The sequence below is a fragment of the Lolium rigidum genome, chromosome 2 (assembly GCF_022539505.1).
Source record: "Lolium rigidum isolate FL_2022 chromosome 2, APGP_CSIRO_Lrig_0.1, whole genome shotgun sequence".
NCBI lineage: Eukaryota > Viridiplantae > Streptophyta > Magnoliopsida > Poales > Poaceae > Lolium > Lolium rigidum.
The window spans coordinates 27178350-27193145 of record NC_061509.1 but is presented as its reverse complement, the minus strand read 5'-3'; the positions used below and the strand labels follow the sequence as shown (position 1 = coordinate 27193145).

Sequence of the window (14796 nt, the reverse complement as noted above, 5' to 3'; positions counted from 1 at the left end):
TGGCGCATGGCCTAACGTCGACCTCACTTTCCCGTGTCCCCCACATCAACTCACCCGTGCAGCTGCTGCATATTGGAGTTGGGGTGTCGATGGTGGCACTCTTGGAGGTGCGGAACGAGGAGGAGGAGGGCCTGCCGGAGCTGGACTACCGGATCGCTGGTCGTGTCGGCGTGCAGCGCCAACTCTACCTGCTGCCGCGCAGCCACCGCCGCGCCATGGATGGCAAGATCGAAACTTGATCTGCTCGTCTAGGGTTTCCCATGGACGGCACGGCTAGGGCTTCTACGGCATGGAAACTGTAGATCGAGGAGGAGGCGGTCTGGGAGCGGCGATCGGTGGCGCGGGGAACTCGCTGGCGCAAGCCGGAATCGCCGCGATAATGGTGGCGGCAGAACGGATCAGGAGAAGAAGAGGTGGTGGCGGCGGCTACAAATGGGTTTTGAGGGGAATTAAGGGAGATGCTGTGTTTTCGGTTCGCATTACTGTGTTTTCGGTTCGCATTGAATTTCTACGCGCGCGTTTTGGGGCACAAATTTTCCCGCTAACCTCGTAACTAAATATTCGTGGCTCAGCTCTAAATTAGCGCATTGAATTTGTTAGTGTATGACGTATGTCTGCTTCTTTCTTGCATGATGATCACCTTGAGCACACATGACCTCGTATATATATGTACTTCAAAACTTGAAGAAAATAATAAGCGTTATAGCTAGATGGTTGCCAACTCCGGCGTTATGTTTTTGAATAGTCTTTTCTTGTACTATAAACCTCTTTTGTTGCTGAATTAACTCACATAGGTTACATTTAGAAATTGCATAAAAATCTGGAAAAAAGCCCCTACGGTATATTTTACCTAGGACCTATATAGCTCAAAAAATAAATCAGCTCATAAGCGAGCTACAGTTAGAAAAACAAAATTAGAAAAAATCAACAAATAGTGAATACAAAAAATATATTTTTTCACGCTATCATGTACAAAAAGAAATTGGCATGCATGTTGGTCAATCAGCTTTCATAAAAAATAAAAACAAATAAAGTCAAAATTTTAAAAGGGCATGGTTATGGGTATAGTTCATAGGATCTCGTCCTGTTTCGAGGTCTGAAGCTGTAATCACGCACCTATTGCCCTATAGTGAATTATAGCAGCACATAGGATCTCGCTGTCGTTGCGAAGTCTGAAGCTGGGTAACTAGTGCGACCCCGTCCCGGTGACTCCTCGCCCCATGGCTCCCCCGATCTCTCCCCTCCGTGAGGCTCCCTCATCGAAAACTCGTCGAATACGCAATGACATGACACTAACTAATTTTGATGTCAGCTGGATGATATCGTTGGCACCGTCTTTCGGTCTTTGGTCCATGATTTACGTCAAAGGCGCATGCTGAGGCAAGCGATGATGGAGGCTCGCCCTACTAGGAGGATTGGGGGCCGCAACAGCCACAATGGACCTGCATGCCGACCCTAGAGAAATAGAAGCATGAAAGGCGCAACAGTAATCTTCCTCTGGTTTTAATCCCATTTCATTGTTGTTTTGGCGACAATGAGGATGTTCGAGGTGTCGACCGGTTATACATGCTGGTTTGTGTTGGAGTTGTATATAATATTGTATACATGTATGCATGTAGGAGCAAGCAACCTAGATAATTGAACTTCAAATGATTAATTCATTGTTTTCTCTTAACATGTTTTTAGTTTGCAGCACGATTACCTTGCATAGCAAATGGTTATCCCTGCATAGGAAAATCAAACCTCCATAGCAAATGAGGTATTTGACGTATGCCAAATCAAAAAAACCCGCAATGCTTCACCATGCTCATCCTTAGATAAAAACACATATTTTTCTGAAGCTCAAACTGCATTAAACTGAGACTAACACACTGAATAAATTTGCAAGTGACTAAATTTAGTTTTCAGATAACAATTTGTTTACACAAAATATCAAATGAACAACAAGCAACATGCAACACAGTGCCTCCCTTATTTATGCAGCTTGCAACAATGCGCAGTATATCCCCTTCGTTGTACTCTGACAGTGATATTCTGCAATACAAAAATATAATTAAATAAACTCAACACCAAAAACATGAAAATTGTAAGTACGGGCATTGTTGTGACTATGTATTAAGTTCTTCTATGATACAGTTCAACCAACATTCGGTCCTTTTTTTTATTTGTCTACACTTTGCTACTCTATCTACCCACCTATAAATCTATTTTCAAAATTTCATATATGATATTTGAATTATATATATGTATTGAGAAATATAATTTGAGTACCCGTAGCAACGCACGGGCATTTGTACTAGTATTGTATACATGTATGCATGTAGGAGCAAGCAACCTAGATAATTGAACTTCAAATGATTAATTCATTGTTTTCTCTTAACATGTTTTTAGTTTGCAGCACGATTACCTTTTTTTCTAGCTAGCTATCTAGTTTGGTACATGAGCTAACCTTACGTAACTATGCATGTACTTTAGCAAAACAACAGTCAATCATCTTCCCTGAAGTAAAAAACTAGCTCATCATCAACCATGAATATCAACCCTACGAAGCGAACCGCTCCTGGGTTGCCCCCGCGCGACCTGGGGCGGAATCCCTAGAGCGCCTCCTACCCCACCCCCTCTCTCCTCCCCTCCCGGCCGCCGCCGGGCAAAGCCCGCGCAGTGCCAGCGGCAGCGGGCCTTTCCTTACCCGACACAAGGAGTTCCGGGCGGGGCGACGCTCTCCTTGGGGCAGTGCAGGTCGGCGGGGGTCGGCATGGCCTAGCGTGGCGGCAGCCGGCAAGCTGCGTCAGGGGCGACTTCCCGCATGTGGAGGCGGCGGCGGTGGTGGTGCTCGCGGTTGCTGCTGCCCATGGCGGTGGAGGCGTTCTAAGCACATCTCTGCAGGTTCTCGGTCGGCGGCGGCGGACTGCATCCGTGCATCAGTCCTGCTCGGCGTTTCCGACGCTCGGTGGTGCAAGGGTCGCGTGGGAAGCATCTTGGTGGGCCGCATTGCTGGCTGGATCTGGGCCAAGCGGGCATGGATCTGGTATCTGGGGACTGTGGCCTAGGCAGTGCTGGTTCGCGCCAATGTTGTGGTGGTTTGCGAGGTGGTTGGTGGTGACACGCTTGGCGGTGGGGTGCTCGGCCGTCGGTCGGCCAAATATGGCCGGTCCGTGTGCCAACGCTCGTGCTATGGGTCGGACGGACGTGGGGGTGGTCGCACGGTGCCGTCCTCCATCGTACGCGTTAGAACCGGGCCAGGCGGGCCTAGGTTTGGGGGATGCTTTGCAGGCCGGATGGGCCCGAGTTCTACGGATGTTGCGCCGGCGTGCTTGCCATTCTATTGTTGTTGCGTCCTCCTTCCCGTGCGCGTGTGCGCTAGTTCTAGGTCTGAGTGGTATGGACCTGGCGGCACCCTTGGGGCTTATTGGCGGTGTGTTGGAGGAACGGGAGAAATCTCTGTTGGCGTGTCCAGCACCGACGCGGCGACGCACATGGGTGTCGTCCTTCCTCCTTGGAGGGCGTCGTGGTTTTCCCCCTATCCATTCCCCATCGAGTGCCGGGGGAAACCCTAGGACCAGCTTGCTGGCCCGGGCAGTAGCGGCGTCATGAGGTCACATCCCTTCTTGAAGGTGATGCCTTGGTGCTCGGGGATGTGTGGCAAGAAGTGTGGTGGTAGGGAAAGTTCCGAGGACGGCATGGTGGAGGGCTATTATCTCGCTTAGTCGCTAGTCGCTTTCGTTCGTGCAATCTCCTAGTTGTATCTTTTTCATTTTTGTTGGGCATGTTTTTTCTGCTGCCCCAGTATTTTTCGTGTGTGTGAATCGCTTGTATAGTTGTTGCTTTATTTATAAAGCGGGACAAAAGACTATTTGGAGGAGGATCAACCATGAATATCCAAGCCATGCGTATGCATGCACGTAGAAAGTTTGCATACATCACTATTTCATTCCTATACACTCCCGTTATGGTTTTTTTTTTATCTCATATACTTGTCCAACGAATTGACGTAGTGAGAGTGAGAGAAGGGAAAAGGTGGCAACGTCATGCTTCCAACATGCATGGTGACCATGCAGCAGGTATACCGACGTACATATTTTGATTCATTCATGTGTCATCTTTCCTCTTAAAAAATACAACTAGACAAAATATATGTTTAAATGAGAATTAGACATGTTGAAAGACCACGTGTTTTCCATTACTTATTCAAAAACATTTTTTTATTGAAACAACCCAAAGAAAATAAAAAGAATTTGTAACAAGTAAAAAAAAGTAGATGTGATGCATTATTTCCTAACAACAAACAAGTTTGAGTGGTATAATGTATGTTAATTGTTTCTGTCAAAGTAGTTGTACCATGTAATGTTTATCCAGTCTATGCACAAAAAGTAATTAGTGGTTGGACCAGAATCCCCCTACGCCATCGCGGGCGATTCTGGTGGCATTGCTTGCGATGCTCACGTGCAATCGCCTCCATCAGGATCACCGGGATCACCCTCGCTGCCCCGTGTGTAGTAGGAGAGCCACCCATGATTTCACCGTGGTTGTGGCCATCGTCGTTGATCCCCCACCCTAAGCCCCAAGATCGCATGCCATCCAACTATGGCGAGCTAGAGTTCCCAAATAAGATTGACATAAGGGGAAGCAAAATAAATAATAAAAAATGTGGTCCGCTCGCCATGAAATCTAAAGCGTGTGGTTGAGGTATCAGGTCACCACATGTGAGCACCACCAGTCGCATGTCAACATCGCCATTTAGGTGTGATAGTGCAAAACTCATGTTTTCAAGGCCACTTAACCAACTTTTGTAAAACTTGGTCTCCTTAAGGTTTTCCATGGTCCTATGACCTTTTCTAATACAACAAACATAAAACTCACATGGGATCACCATTTCCGAAGAAGAGATAGGTGTTGACATGTACTGCGGGGCGCAAACCAGATGGTTTCACATGAAATCACATAATGATGGTCAAAACCCTCCCCTCTTTCAAGGTGGTACTCATATTTGTATAGAAGGACGTGTGCTTAGAGATGAAAAGCATATGCAACTCTGAATTGGCATTTGCTTCACAAACACTACTATCTTGCATGAAGACCATCGACTCAACTTCGGGTAGGCATCGTAGGGCCCATGTAATGGGGTTACGCTTGGAATGGTTTGGGGAAGGGTTGGAAACCCTCTCTCTCTTTCATTGGGTCCTAATATGGGTCATATCATGAGATGGAAAGGTAGAGTAACGAGAACAAACCAATACACAACCCTGGAGTGGCACATGATACACAAACATGACTATCTCACATTAAGATTATGGACTTATAGTGCAACTCCCACTTCGGGGCCGATGACCCAAGAAGTTACCCTATTTTTGGGTTGTTTATGTTCTTATGCCCTACTTTAACACAAACAAAGAGAAACATCGCATGAAGTAGACACTTTAAAGGAAAAAACTAGGGGCAAACTTACATGGCCCAACAACAAAGGGTTTCGCCTAAAATCACACAAGGAAAACTCGAGAACCCTCCTCCACTTTCATAGGGTCATAATATGGATATGTAAGGCTAGCCACAATGTGAAGTATTATTGGTATGAATGCCATCTTGGCAAGACGTGACACAAGAATTAATGAGGAGAGCATGTCAAAAAAAATTAATGAGGAAAGAGGTGAGAGTGAAAAGATAGATAATGTATCATAGCACGTAAAAATAGAAAATATAATGAAAAATACATCATGTACACAAAATTATATTGAGATTCTACAAAAACATTAAATACGATAAACCTATGATACCACCTCATTATACTATGCATTAGAGGAGAGGGGTGACGGAATAGGCGACGGTGGGAACACGCATGGAGGATTCAGCTCGGCGGTTGGCTTTCGTGCGAGTCATCTCGGTTGCCGCGCGATGGAGCAAACAAACCAAATATGCCGCGATCAATAGCAAGTAATCCGACACACGGATTTTTTTACCGCGCGCTTAATCTTATAGCGCCTGCTGGAGCGCCGAATTGCACCCCGGCACAAAAAAAAAACAAAAAAATTGAGGTAAGAGAAAGCAATTTTTAGCGACGTGGATCATTTTTAGGCGCGTGTTGGAGATGCTCTTAAAAAGGACATGCCTTATTTACATGAATTTAATTTGGTCCATGCCATCAATCCGGGGTATTATGAATCTTAGCCGTCCATCATTCTATGTAGGAGAAATTATCTCGGCAGACTCCGCTTTTATATCCCCTTTATTTCCTTCATTTTCTCTCGCGTTGTTAAGGAAATGCATGTACTATGTGAAATATTCTGGTTGGATTACCCCAATAATTAATTAATAAGCACGGATGAAGAGAAGGATGACATATCCAGGTTAGGTAAACGAAGCAAATAAGGAACTGAATAAGACGCTGGCAATCCAATTAATTTTATTTCCATCAGGCCCGCGAAATGCTCCCTACCATAAATAAAATAGCATTTATGAATCACGCTTCAATAGGTAATATATCATCTCCCCTAATTACCGATTTAACCAATATAGAAAGGGGGAGTAAAGATTGACCCATCTCTTGTCAGATCGATATGTTTAAGATGTGTAGGCTAGATCCGGAGATGTGCACGACATGGAGCCTAGCTAGTCTTCATCTCAAGCCAACCGGTGCAGATACGTCGGCGTCCCACCGTATCTTCATCGATCACACGTGGCAAGGCATGCATACCTAGCAAGTTGTCATGTCCCACGTATGAACCTAGCCTAGCTAGTGCTACTCCTACTTTAAAATCGATCGCGTACACAAAGGCAAAATGAAGAAGAAATTAATTAGCTAGTCTGCCTAAGAATTGATCACATACACATGCATCGATCAAGTGAAGAAGAAAGTAGGTACATGAACTAGGCGATAATAGCAGGACATGTATGCACGGAGTAGCTGATCCATTAATTCGTTGCAAGTTGCAAATACGAGTACAAAGCTAGCTTCATAAATCAGGCGAGTAAATTAAATCCCGCCATGGACAATATTTAACCAGAGCGCCAAAAGAGGCCCATACGAAAATGTTGGCCCAACCAACAGTAGGAGTCGAAATTATTGGTCCACCCCGAAATGTCGCATCCCCTTCTCGATTCCTCATTCTCCTCCATCAGAGCCGCCGCCGCCGTCCATCACAGCTCCGGCCATCAGGTCCTTCTCCTCACTCCCCATCTCCAGTCTGGCCATCCTCCTCCATCCCATCTCCGGCCAGGCCAGATCGAAGCGCGCATTGAGTGGTAAGGGCGAGTTGACGCGGAGAGCGCAGGAGCTCACCGGCGGATGGCCGTCGCCGGTGTCGACGAGGGCCTATTCGCGGGTTGTTGTTCCTCTCGACAAGACGGCGGCGAGCAGAGCGAGGAGGGCAAGACGGATGCAGCTACGTTCGTCCGTCCGTCGGTGGTTGAGCAGCTCACTCGTGGAGGGCGTCCGGGGCCGTGGACGAGAAATTTGTCCAAGTCGTCTGCAACGTCCCGGAGCTGCCCCGAGCTCCGCGTCGTCTGCTCCGACGGCCATAGGCCTCCACCCCCGCAGCTCACCCGTTGTCTGTCTCCATCCTACAGGTATAATAAACCCTCGCTCTAATTCTCCGAATTGTCCTCTCCCCAACCTGATTGTACTGTCTCACGTGTCCGAATTACCTGGGGCTGCTCCTCAAATGTCAAAATGCAGAAAAATGGGCAGGGACACACGAACCATGCTCCTAGTACCTTGTTTCGGCCAGATATGTTTGTTTGTTCAGTAGGCCATGTAGCTGGGGATCTGTACCATTCTTTGTTTACTGAATCATGTAGTTGGGGATCTGTATTCGTGCTCCAATGTCTTTCAATGGTTTGAGCAATGTCTTTTGGCCAATTTTCCCTATATATTAGTACGATACTAATGGATATATCACAATTGTCTTAGCCATGGTCATACCGAGCAATAGGTTTGAGACTTGTAAATCAATGTAGGCAATTTTGCTCTTGTATAACCATCTGGTGGTTCTTGTGCTTACTACTTGCCTGCTTCAGTATGTAGGTAGTTTTTGTATGCATCTGAACAAAACAGAGATAATATTAGCTAGAGTAAGTACCAATATATGCTTCTCTCGTGTATGTGATCGCTGCTGATATTGATAATTTTGTGACACAAATCAGATCTGTTCCATCTTTTATTTGGTGGAATGCTTTGATGTACAAACAAAGTTGTAGTATTTCTTATGTAGCCATCTCCGTTTTATTACATTAATGATCTTTTCTCCATTTTCTCAACTTGGTATAGGTACTAATGTATGCTGTATTGAAACAGATAGCCAGTGAGTGGAGTATCACGTCCCGATAATTCTTCTATTCTGGTTGACGCAAAACTCAGTGGACTTTGGCCTGCACACTTCAACCAAGTCGTCTCGGAGCTGCCCTCGCGACCGCCTATATCGCTGAGGAAGACATGGAGACGATGTCCTGGCCGTAGATGGAGCAGATCATCTGCAAGTCCCAATAAAAGGTGACTCTTTTTGAATCTTTGTTGTGATCCGGTTGCAGATATTGCTCTGTTTGCAGATAGTAGTTATAAGGCAAACTCTCACACTGCACTTTCAAGTTATCCTCAAACATATTTACTGAAGTTCAGACAATAAGCTGCACCAAAGTGCCAGGGATATCTTCATGCATTGATTCTTCTTGTTATTTCTTTGTATGATACAGGGGAGAGAAGTGTAGCCGCCCAGGAAGCATTGCGGCGTGACTGGCTTGCTCGCCGGAGTGCACGTGCATCTATTGGATGGTGCGTGCGGCTCCGTCGAACTTGCCTGTCTGCGTCACGCGCATGGACATCAGATTGACGTGCGGCTGCCTGCACACCAGCAAGGGGGTGTCACTCACCAGGACACGACGGCGGCAATGCGAGCCAAGGGGGGCTGTCATCCGCCACGCTTTAGGAAGGAGCATCTCCTTTGAAGAGGGGGTGGCGTTGTTCGTCGGTCTCCACCTGGGGCTTCATCGCGTCCTCATGAGCACAATGGGGAGCCGAATCCGAGTGGATCGCCGCCTCTCTAGTCTACTTCACCACTTCCTGTACATCTCACCAAGGTGTAGCTTCGGGTGCAGCAAGGTATACCTCTGTTGTTCCTGGAGTTGCCAGAACAAACTCTCGGCTTCATGCTAGAGCTGCAGGTTACTCGGTTACGTGCTCCCTTTTTCTTTAGTGTCAATACAAACTTGTAGTAGTCCATACTGTATGTTTCCAGGACTTTCTTACTTTAATTATGTAAAACTTCATGTAGGCTTTACTGCAGCGGAACCAGGATGCAAAGGCTGCAAGTGGTTTATAAAGTTCAAGCACTGTGTACATGGTGAAGCTACTCAGTTTAGGTGAGTCAGTGACTCCCATGGCATCTATGTTTGTACCAGATGGTCCTGAACATCTGGTTTGTCGTGTAGTTTTGCTTTCTATGGTTTTATTTTGCACTGCTATCTTGTGCAACTATGAGCTCCTTGTGTGGCTTATTTTGTAGGAAAATTTCTTGTTTATGAGATGACGTTGACAAGAAGAGTGCCCAAATGATTGTTAAACTGCCATTCCTTTTTATTGCTTTCGTGGATTATCTTAAACTCTCTTAATCATTTTTCTTGATGGTTTAATGTGAATGATTGCATATTCGCGTACAAGTTTAAAATGTGAGATTAGTTTCCTCGAATGAAAGTTTTTTCATGTAGAGCTGTTTTCATTCATAGCATTACTATGCGTAATTCAGATCACTTAAATATTGACATAAGTCTTGAGTAATGGTGCAAATCAGTACTCCCTCCGATTCATATTAATTGACTCAATTTTGTCTAGATACATCCGTATCTAGACAAAGTTGAGTCCATTAATTTGAATCGGATGGATAATTCCGTTATCAGCAATAGAGCATTAGCCGTTGACATTATGCTAGATCTTTGGGTATTTCTCTTTTTTTTAGTGGGCCTTGCTGGTAGTGCATATATCATGATGGAGGGTACACAGAGGTTATTGAGAGCCAATATATAAGGTTGTTGTATGTATATACTGATTAAGGGAAGATGCTTTTGTCACAGCAAAACACAAGTCAAGAATTGTTCTATATACTAGTGTTCCAAATTGTGTGGTACAAGTTTTTATTGTTTTGATTGGCGTCTTAATTTATTCTTCTAGATCTCGTATCTGCCGACCATCCATTCTTGTTCAAGGATAATGAAGAGGAGGACGAGAAGACATGCAGAGTATCTGGACCTGTAGCTGGTTGCAGCCTGCATCACTTGGAAGCTGGAAGACCCTAAGACAAGGAGGAGACAACATCATATGCCTAGCTTGGTCGAGCTATCTATGCGCAGCAGCTTCCTAGCACCTTAATTAGCTCTGCGATATGGCTTACAATGCATTGAGCCGAGATTTCAAGGCTCGAACGAGTTCTGTAACGCAACAACTTCATGATGTAGATCAAGTTTCCTTGTCGTGCATTGTTCTGTATTGCGGTATCTCCCTTTGATTAGACCCCTGATTGAGTTGAACTGTATGAGGTTGACATTGGTTGTGCTTTAGTGTTTTACTTATCAACCTGTGTTAATATTTTCTACGTCATGTGATTGCTGGAAATTTAGTGGAGGTCTTGCCAAAATTTCGAGCAATCTCTGAACTTTAATTGTTTAGCTAGCTAAGCTTTCTATGTCGTAGTGTCTATCTAGTCTAAAGATAGGAACCACCACCAAAACAAAGTCTTCGTATGAAACTGTTTAGGGAATAATTCCAGCATATCAAAACCAACCAGTCAGTATTTGTTTGAACAAAAAATGATGTCCGTGGCCCAACTCAAAACAGAGGAGCGAAAACCAAGCGTTTCCGAGGGAATTGAGGGACGTGACTCGATTTTGGCGAGGAAATATCTTGGCAATCGCAAGGACCTTCCCCATCTTCTTTGTCCTTGTTGTGATGTTTCTTACCTACAGTAGCTGTGGTCGCACGGATGATGAGCGATCTGATACCCCGCTTGGTAATTACTAGACAGAAGACCAAGGGTTCAGCCTTCCTTCAAATTCTTAGAATTGGCGCCAGTTTTTCATCTCCATAGATTTGCCTCTAATTTGTATTGATTGGTTCCATCCGTTGCCTGAAGCACAACGGACAAATGGGGCGGATTTATTTGTGAGACTATATATGCCCATCTGCCCTACCCGCTCTCATCTCATCTTTATGCATCTGGGTTTTCTGTTGGGAGTTGAGAACAGGTAGGATAAAAAAGCAGCAGCCACACGATTGAGAATTAATGCATGGGCTAAGTTATTTTTTCATCTCCGTCGGTTTGCCCATATTTTAGAATAGACGGCCTACGTCAGAGTCTGGCTCCGGTTCAAGTTAGAGAATACGCGTCTGCGATAAGCGGGCAGGTCCTAATTTTACGGAGGATGCAACGGCCCCAGTTTATCATAAATATTGTGCTTCCCTGTCAAGGAAATGATGGAACCAAACAAATGAAATAGCGGGAAACCGCCGGAGACGAAAAAATGGCGCCAAATCTAAAGAAAAATTGAAGGAAAGATGAATTCTTGTTCTTCCGTCTATAAATACCAAGTGTGGCTGGGCTACCATGTGTGGTAGCGTAACATAACTTGTATATTTAGTTTAAGGGCCTGTTCGGAAACGCTCCGCTCTGTGTAATTCCTTGGATCCGCTCAGCTGCATATTCGTTGAGAAAAGGATCGAACGCCCCGGGAGATCGCTCGACTTGCAACCCTCGCCTTCCACAAGTGACACGTGTCCCTCGTCATGGCTGCCACCACGCCCATCGTCGTGGGCCAAAATCCCAGTTGCCTCGTCGTCTTCCCCCACGCACCCAGAAGCTATAGCAGGGCGCTCGCCGCCTGGTTTGTCGATGGCACAGAGCGCCTTCCAAGCTCCGGCACGGATCTTTGATGGCAGCAGCCTCCCGTCGAGGAAACACTGGCTCCTTCTTGTGTAGCTCGCCTTGGTCGCGAAGTCGCCCGGCAAGATGGTTCTCCGGCGAGTTTTCCGTCGATGTCTTGGTACAATAGCACTTTTTTTTTGCTATACTGAAACTCGGGCTATATGTAGCGTGTTTTGTTTTGAAATATAGTTAAAAGAATAATTTAAATTTGGAGAGAATTCTAAAAAAGTCGTAGAAGTAGAAAAAGGGAAGGGAGCAAGGCTTTAGATTGGGTGTACGGAGTACTTATATGGTGAAGGGAGCGAACGGAATTACTTTACGTTGATCGCCTGCGCGCTTTTGGTCAGCGAAACGACACTCGGCTTCTTTCCTTTGCAGTGAGCGCATATACGGAGTTGAACTCGCTCGCTCAACCTCCCAACAAATTAAGCTGACGGGCACGGGAGTGAGGAGATTAATGAATTCATTTCTGATTTATGATGCCAGCCTGGCCGTGGCCGCACAACACGGAAACGCACCGTCGCGCAGCAGCGATCAACCTTCTTTGCGCTTCATGACCCGATCGAGGAGGTGCGCGCGCTGGGCCACGGCGCGGTGGCGTCCATGGACGGGCACGCGCGCGCCGTCACGTACGTGCGCTGGGCGCCGGCGCGAAGGGTGGTGACGTCGGCCGCCGACGGGACGCACCGGCTGTGGGAGTGGCCGGCGGCGACGGCGGTGTCGGGCTCGGCGCGGGAGGTGCGGTCGTACAGCGGCCACGTGAGCGGAAGGAGTTTCGTGGGCATGGGCCTGTGGCGCGGGGCCTGTGGGCATGGGCCTGTGGCACTTGGAGTAAAATATAAGTCTGCAAAGGCCTGGTGGAAGATATCCTACTCGGCTGTGTGGTGGTGTAAGAGTAGTGCCTGTTCTCTGGCACTTGTTTATCAAGTCTTCGCAAAAAAAGTCTACGGAGGTGAAGAAGGTATGGCGAGGCAACGTGCTGGGATGGATGAGCTACATCAGGTAGACTCGGCAGCACATACAAGTTGCCACCTTACAGTGGCTGTTATAGTCGCAACAAGGCGAGCTACCAATGCCAACTCAACAGACAGAGAGCAATCAGCCTGACATGTTTTGCAGAGAACTGGGCCTCCGCTAACGGCCGGTTCTCCTCTTCCATGTCGGAGTCTCAGAGATGGACGAGGAAATAGTCTCTCTGCCGGTCCCCGACGATCTCCTGGTGGAGATCTTCCTCCGGCTGCCGACCCCGGCGGACATCCTCCGCGCCTCCGCCACCTGTGTCTCCTTCCGCCGTGTCGCTGCACATCGCTCCTTTGTTCGGCGATTTCGTAAGCTCCATGCCCCGCCTCTACTTGGCTTCTTTGACGACCGAGTGTTCCACCCCGCCATCCCTCCACACCCATCCGCGCCGGCAGCATGTGCCTTCGCTCTTGCCGCTGACCTTTCCTTCTCATTCCTCCCCGCCCGCACTTGCGCCTGGGTCGTCCAGGACAGCTGCGACGGCCACATCCTCCTCAAGAGCGCCGAGACTGATGAAGCCATCTTCTCAGAGATGCTGGTGTGTGACCCCTTGCATCGGCGATACCTCTTCGTTCCCCCAGTCCCAGATGACATAGCCGCTTCCGTGGAGAACCCGCTCCCAATAAAACCCCGGTTCTGGTGCCAGACCTTCCTTGTCCCTCTTGGCGACGATGACGATGCACCAGCTGCGGAAGAGATGCCGTTCAGAGTGATCCGGCTGGTGCTCTGCAAAACTAAGTTGTTCGCCTTTGTCTTCTCTTCCAGCACTGGACAATGGAGAGCCATTCCTTCCCAGGGTTGCAATAATTTGTTTGCTGGCTTGCTATCGTCAGGAAACACTGTGTTTCGCTTTCGCCAATACGTGTATGGATCCTTTTACTGGAGGACAGGTTACGCAGAAACAAGTATGTTGGTGCTCGACACTCGGAGGATGGAGTTCTCGATTGCTGAACTCCCACCTGAAGCCAAATCTTCTTACAGTTTGGCTATAGCCATGGTGGAGGCAGGGGAAAGCAGGCCTGGGTTTTTTATGCTTAAAGATAGCGGATCTACCCTTAGCTATTGCATTATGCAAAACGATACTGGGAGTTTGGGCCACTGGCAGGAGGAGAAAACAATCTCACTAGGTAGTGGGCACTACCTCATAGGTTCAACTAAGAGGTACTTGCTCTTGTTTAGGTTGCGAAGCTCATCCGACGGGCCAGGCTTTTACACACTGGACGTCAAAACATTCCATCTTGAGAAGGTGTGCGACTCTTCAACGTCTAGCTTTCTTAACCTGCACGCATATAGCAACTTCCCTCCATCATTGCTGTCATTACCGACAATACCACGTGGTAAACTTTCTGTCACATCCTAGTCATCTCCTTTTTTTTAATCGCATAGTTAGTCTGAAGCCTGAAGCCTGATAGTTCGTATTGTGATTAGTAATGCTTCTTTACATGACTTGATTGTTGATAGTCGCTGCTGAGACCCCTCAGTATTTTCTCTTTCACTTCAGCTAGAAACTTGGCAACTATCAGTCTCGATCTTCAGAAATATAAGATGTTCTAGGAGTTCAATCTTATAGTATTTAGCACCGGGGACTACTAGGTAGTTTATGAAGTAATGCAACACCAAGCTACCATTTCTTGATGGCCTTTAAACCTTCAAGCTATTTACGATCTGTTTATTTGTGTTGACATGCCTTTATGTAGCTTCTTTTTTTAAACATAAGGCCCCACGACCCCGGCTTTATATATAAAGCCATACGGCAACCACGAAGTTTAGCGAGTACATGATAAAACCACCGGCTTCCTCGAGCCCCACACCACATCCTAAGACGAATAGTCCGCACTCTACGATAGCATATTACAAAGAACTTGGTCCAAGCCGG

General features: G+C 46.8%; 1 long non-coding RNA gene across 1 annotated transcript; it reads left to right on the top strand.

Moving 5' to 3' along the window:
* The first annotated feature begins 7460 nt into the window (after nucleotides 1-7460).
* Nucleotides 7461-10513, top strand: LOC124686135. The gene is made up of 5 exons (XR_006997731.1): nucleotides 7461-7560; nucleotides 8288-8482; nucleotides 8683-9088; nucleotides 9261-9348; nucleotides 10189-10513. It is a non-coding gene; the product is annotated as an uncharacterized LOC124686135 (long non-coding RNA).
* Nucleotides 10514-14796: the final 4283 nt, after the last annotated feature.